Here is a 6,683-nt window from a genome sequence, read left to right on the forward strand (position 1 = left end):
AATTTCGTAATTAAATGGGAAAGATCGATCATTAATAGTATCTTTGCCATAGTTTTATATTGATAATTAAATATGAGAATTTGACTCCATGAGAAATTGAACGAAAAGCTGCTAAATTGGCCTATTTCTTGTATGGTGACTAAGAAACTACTAGTTTTGCTTGGTAAGCCGAGAATGCCGAACTCAAAAAAATTGACACAATACACCTAGTCGATTGATATTGAGACAATTCTATCCTTGTTATTTCCAAGGAACATAATGGGTATAGGAACTGTTGAAGGTATTAAAGAAACAAGAACAACAATTACTAATTCATTGGCTAATATATTCCTGAATTTTTGAATTAAGAGAGATATTGAGAGAGATCAAGAATTCTCACTATTTCTTAGATTTATGGACCCAATCCAATTTAGTGGGATCTTTCATTGATATTTTTTTTCCACCAAGAACGTTTTATAAAACTCTTTGAATCCCGAATTTGGAGTATCGTACTTTCATGCAATTCACAGGGTTCAACAAGCAGCCGATTCTTTTTTATCGATTTACCTATTCTTTTCTTTTTTTACCTTCATAACTTCCCAATACGTACATTTTCACAAATAACCTATCCAAGACTAATTATTGTGGATGAGGTAGGGATAAATATTATGTAACATATAAGTTTGAGCTAAGCTTAGTACATACGTACCAAGCAATATATCATAAGTATTTTGAGTAATTTTGAATCATTTAAAAAGTTCTTGGGTTAGCAAGTTTGACCAACATACATATTCTAGTTTGTGAGCTTGACCCAAGATTTTACAAATGACATAAGTGCAACCTATTGAGAGGGTTATATAAACTCTTTGTTTTAATGTCCCAATCCCATTCCCACATCAATTGTCTATGGAGAGGATATTAGTGTGGTTTTTTAGTTTGTACAAACCTAATGCTAATTAATCTACTTAATTGGTTTAAAAATTTTAAACTATTGACCAATCAAAAAAATCTTAAACCGATGAGCTTGACGTAACATAACATTATGGACATTGTCATTCCAACTTCTTTTGTAATCATGTCATTGTAACACCGTACTATATATATATATGTACGGACAATTGAGATTAATTGCACAAATCATGATTGTAGTGATTATGCCAACCATTACTATAGGCCTTTCCATAAGCTGATTATAAATGGAAAAGATTGGATTGATTGTATTATGCTTATGTAATAACTCACTTTAACATTATGTATTTCATCCCTTCTTGTTTTGTATATTGTGCAAAAAACTTTTTTTTTGGTTCATTAGAAGCTTTTATTAGATCTAAAGTACGCATTGAGAGATAATCTATCTCATTTTACATCCTTTTCCTCTATTCTCAAGATTTGAACCTAACACCTTTTCAATACTGTGATGTCCTTTCAAGAAATTATATCAAATATGATTCAATACTTACTAATAGGATATCAAATGTGATGTTTAGGTGGTAAGAGCATGTACCATCTTGAGTTGATTTTTTTCTCTCATAAAAATGAGGATACATGATAAATTGCATATATGAGCACAATTGTGGTTAAGACTAGGTAGAATATAGGTCCTTAAATATCTATGATTAGGGAAGTAAACAAGTTTATTTTTATCTCATTATTACTACAATGATGAGTGCTGTTAATTTGGGGAAAGATTAAGGAAAATTACTCATAAACCCTATCCATTTTTTTTTTGTTTTTTTGGTTTTCTTAATACCGGAGAGTATCATTTTTTGGATAAGTTCTTTAATTATAAATCACAATAGAATCTAAGTTTGATGTGAAGAAGTCATTAATTTCTAGATGGGTGTTTATCAAGCATCTAAGAAGTTGAAGATTGAGTGGAATTAATTAGCGAGTGAAAAATTCTCATTTAAACACAATGTTTTTAGATCTCTAATTTTTAGATAATATAACATTATTTTCACCCCTCAATTTGGCAAACATTTCATATGTTGCCAACCAATCCAAATTTAGAGATGGCCCAAGTGAAGAAGTATATGTGCCTTCTTCTACAACAGGTAGGGTTTTAATTTGGCCTATATGTTTTCATTTTTTTCTTTCTCATAACCTATAATGTTTGAGCTCGAAAGGAATTTAAATAATCCGATGGGTTGTGTTGACATTTTCTTAATAAAACTTAAGTTTTATCATTTATAGATTATAGGATATCCAAATTGTGACCAAAAATAAGTATTGTATCTATTCCTTTGCGAGTCATTTATGAGGTCGGATTTTTTCTTTACATTATAAATTTTTTAAAAATAATTTTGTTGAGAGAGAGAGAGAGGGTGGGGGGGAGGTCGAAGGCTGTGGTACAAAGTTACAAACGCTAGTTAGCCTGTCTCTAAGAGAGAGAGAGAGAGAGATTAAATGAGTGGAAAAATTAAGAAACGAGGAAAGGGCAGACAGATGTATATCCATGGCTTAAGAAGCCTAGCCGCCTTTGATGTGAGAGAGAGAGAGAGAGAGAGTGTGTGGGGGTGGTCGTGGTGGTGGTGGTGGTGGAGGGTCAAAAGGCAAATCCTAGGCAGGCACTGTAGAGGCGTCAGCAAGGGAGGGCAGCCACTCGATGACATCCATCTTCTTATGGGGTTGACATGTCTGTCATGCACCCATTCGTGTACACACCCCCAATCCTATTTCCACTACTTCTCATCATTATTCATTTTTCTTTTGAAACCTAAATCATTATTATTATTATATATAATAATATACTGCTCCTTCCTTCCTATACCTATATTATTCCATCTCTCTCTCTCTCTCTCTCTCTCTCTCTCTCTCTCTCTCTCTCTTGTTAGACTCTTGTCAAACCAACGACCCCATTTGTGAGAGTGAGACAGAAAGAGAGAGAGAAACAGGGAGTAGCCATGAATGATGATAGGAATTTGGTGGGGGGGGGGGGGGGGGGGGGGTTGGAGACTCGGATCCTGTTGCCCATGAAAAGATCGAATTTGTGCAGATGGGTGTTGCTGGCCCCATCCCTCACTACTGCACCCCCCCCCCCCCCCCGGCGGCCCCCCTCTCTTTAACACCGCCTCCTCTCTCTCTCTCTCTCTCTCTCTCTCTCATACTCACACATATACACACACTCCCCCCCTCTCTCTCTATCAATCGCCCGCACAGATAGAACGTCTCCTACCTCTCGCTTTGTGTTTAATTTCTTTCGTTTGCGTTTCAACTTAATTTTGAAGCCACCCCAATCATAGACATGGGAGAGCAGTATGGCCTGCCGGATCTGCGGCAGTTCATGGCAGGCGGGAGGACCCATTTCCCGGCGGCCATCCCAGTACGCCCTCCTCCGGCGACCGAGTACCCGCCCCAACCGCAGCAGCACTACTACGAGAGCAGCCTCATGGTGGGTCGCCATCATCATCATCCTCACGAGATCATTGATCATGATCAGAGACCTACTCATCATCATCATCATCATCATGAGGTTAACGTTCTTATGCCTTCCGGGTTCACTCCCCCTCCTCCTGGCCGCTGTCAATTTCTGCGGGCTAATGGAGATGGAAGCCGGTAATTGCACTACTACCACCACCACTAGCAGCACTGGAGGCGGCGGCGGAGCAGGCGGAGGAGGAGATATAATTGGTGGCAACAGCAGCAGCAGTAGTAGATGGCCGAGGCAGGAGACTCTTACTCTCCTTGACATCAGATCTCGCCTTGATCCCAAGTTCAAGGAGGCGAATCACAAAGGCCCCTTGTGGGATGAAGTCTCCAGGTATACACAGTGTATGTGTGTAATATTTCCTTTTACTTTTAATACTCAAATTTATTAATTAAACTAAATCCACAAGCTTAATTCTTCTTCCTTCGATCATTATTTTTAAAAGATTTTCGAAAACCCCATCGGGGATTTGGGTTATTTTTCTTTTATAAGGAAAAACAAGTTAAACGGTGGGGTTGTGTTTGGCGGAAGCAAACAAGCTTTTGCAGTTTACTGAGAGACTCAGGTGTTCTTTTTTCTGATTGCTTCCTGCTTTTGCTCTACAAATCAATGTACGTAGCTGACCCTCTCGAAGGGCTCAGTACCCTTACACCAGTTTTGGGCGATGACCCAGTTGCTTAAGCAACTGGAATTAGTTAAATTGCCCATCAGGCAAACACAAAAGGGGGGGAAAAAACAAAAGAAAAAGGAACAAAAAAAGAATCAGCGGATTCATTATCATTATAATTAGAAGAATGTCTCGCAAATTACAATATTTTAACAATTTAAAATTAAAACCAAGACATAACTTAAAATATTATAGGAATTATATCTCGGATATCTTATATGCCTAGCTTTAACATCTCCCACTGTCGTCTTGGTGTATGAGATCGCTAGAAAATTGATTAAACCATTTTCTTTATTTTAAACCCATCTAATTCCCCTTGAGGGGAAATTTTCATTTCTTGGTTTATCTATATGTGTTTTTTTTTGTTCTCCTCCTTGCTTATTTCGTGGTGTAGGATAATGCTAGAGGAGCATGGGTACCAGAGGAGCGGCAAGAAATGCAGAGAGAAGTTCGAGAACTTGTACAAGTACTACAAGAAGACCAAGGAAGTTAAAGCTGGAAGACAAGACGGGAAGCACTACAGGTTCTTTTGCCAGCTTGAAGCCCTCTATGGCGAAACCAGCAACATCAATATTTAAGCTTCGGTCTCGGACACCCAATACAATGTCATAAACTGCGATCTTCTCTATAATCCAAGCAACATCGCCGTTGACAAATTAGCAAATCTAGATCATCAGCACCAGCCGCTTCACCCGGACCACAAGCTCTGCGAGAGTCTCAGCTTCTCCAACTCCTCCGATCACTTCGAGACCACTTCTAATTCCTCTGAGAACAACGAAGATGATCTTTCCGCGATTGCTCTCATGATGGACCACTCTGTGGAGAAGAAGAAGAGTTTCAAGAGAAGGGGGTGGAAGGCTAAGATAAGGGAGTTTGTGGAATCACACATGAGAAAGTTGATGGAGACTCAAGATGTGTGGATGGAGAAGATGTTGAAGATCATTGAACACAATGAGCAAGAGAGGTTGTGTAGAGAGGAGGAGTAGAGGAAGATGAAGGCGGCGCGGATCGACCGCTAGTACAAGTTCTGGGCGAATGAGAGAGCGTGGGTCGAAGCCCGGGACGCGGCGTTGCTCAAGGTTTTGAAGAAGTTTACGAGTCGCGAACTACAAGGGTTGTCGGCGCCGGAGTTGAAGATAGAAGAAAGCGATTGGTGTCGCAAGAAAAAAGTGGAGGACGGCACAAGTGATGCGCCAGAAGATAAGTCCATGGACGGTACTAGGTGGCTGGAACTTGAGGTTTCAAGTTTGATACAAATAAGGACTAGCATGGAGCCTAGGTTCCAAGAAAGTGGGTATCTAAAGGAAGGCCTTTGGGAGGAGATATCAGCGAAAATGGCGTATTTAGGGTACGATCGAAGTGCGATCAAGTGCAAAGAGAAATGGGATAATGTCAATGTATACATGAACAAGAGTACCACTGAGTGTAGTAACAAGAAGAGAAAAGAGAATTTGAGGATCAATTCTTATTTTTAGCAGCTTGATTAGTCTCACAATGGCCATGAGATCAATGTGGAGGGTCTTCATCGGACCGATGCGTCCGGCTCGGTGGTGCAGGATAGATGCTTTCAGATTTTGATGGAAGAAGGAGGTCACTTGTGGGAGAACTATGGAGTGAAGTTCAACATTGAGGAAAAACCAGGAACCCTAATTAATAGAACTAAGGTTGTTCTGATCAATTAAATAATCTTCATGAGTTGTACTACTATTAAATGTAACTTGTTGAAGAGAAGTGAAGGTACAACTTGTGGTAAGCAGGTTGATGAAGATGTGCATCGACTACCGAGAGATTAATAAGGTAACGGTGAAAAACAAGTATCCATTACCCCAAATTGACGACCTATTTTATTAGCTTTAGGGTACATAGATTTTCTCTAAAATCGATCTTCGATTCGGTTATCATCAGGTGAAGATTAGATCAGTTGATATATCGAAGATTGCTTTTCAGACTCAATATGACCATTATGAGTTCTTGGTTATGCCGTTCGGATTGACGAATGCTCCAGCGGTATTTATGGATATGATGAATAGGGTATTCCACGAGTACTTAGACTAGTTTGTTATTGTATTCATAGATGATATTTTGGTTTATTTGAGGAGCCCTGAGGAGTATGAAGTTCATCTGAGACTAGTACTTCAGGTGCTCAGGGAAAAGAAGTTATTTGCTAAACTTAAGAAATGTGAATTCTGGCTAGAGCAAGTTGTATTTCTGGGTCATGTGGTATCCGAGGAAGGGATTTCAATGGACATGAGCAAAAAAAGGGTTTTAGTTGATAGGGCAAGGCCGAAGAACGTGCAGGAAAACAGAAGTTTTCTAGGTCTTTCCAGATACTACCATCGATTTGTCGAGGGGTTCTACAGATTATCAAGGTCTTTGACACGACTCACAAGAAAGAATGTGAAGTTTGACTAGACCGATGAGTGCGAGCAGAGCTTCCAGGGGTTGAAGTAGCTTCTAGTCACTGCCTCAATGTTGACCCTTCGATCAAGTGAGGGTGGATTTGTAATTTACAGTGACGCATCGCAAAAGGGACTTGGTTGTTTTCTAATGCAGCAGGGGAAAGTCCTTATGTACGCGTCTCGCCAGTTGAAAGAGTATGAAAAGAACTAT

The 6,683-nt window shown here is 39.5% G+C and overlaps 1 pseudogene; it reads left to right on the forward strand.

Annotated features, from left to right (window-relative positions):
• Positions 1-3,236: 3,236 nt before the first annotated feature.
• Positions 3,237-5,560, forward strand: LOC131158551 (trihelix transcription factor PTL-like; annotated as a pseudogene).
• The last annotated feature ends 1,123 nt before the right edge of the window (positions 5,561-6,683 follow it).

Source organism: Malania oleifera, chromosome 6, assembly GCF_029873635.1.
Source record: "Malania oleifera isolate guangnan ecotype guangnan chromosome 6, ASM2987363v1, whole genome shotgun sequence".
Classification (NCBI taxonomy): Eukaryota; Viridiplantae; Streptophyta; class Magnoliopsida; order Santalales; family Ximeniaceae; genus Malania; species Malania oleifera.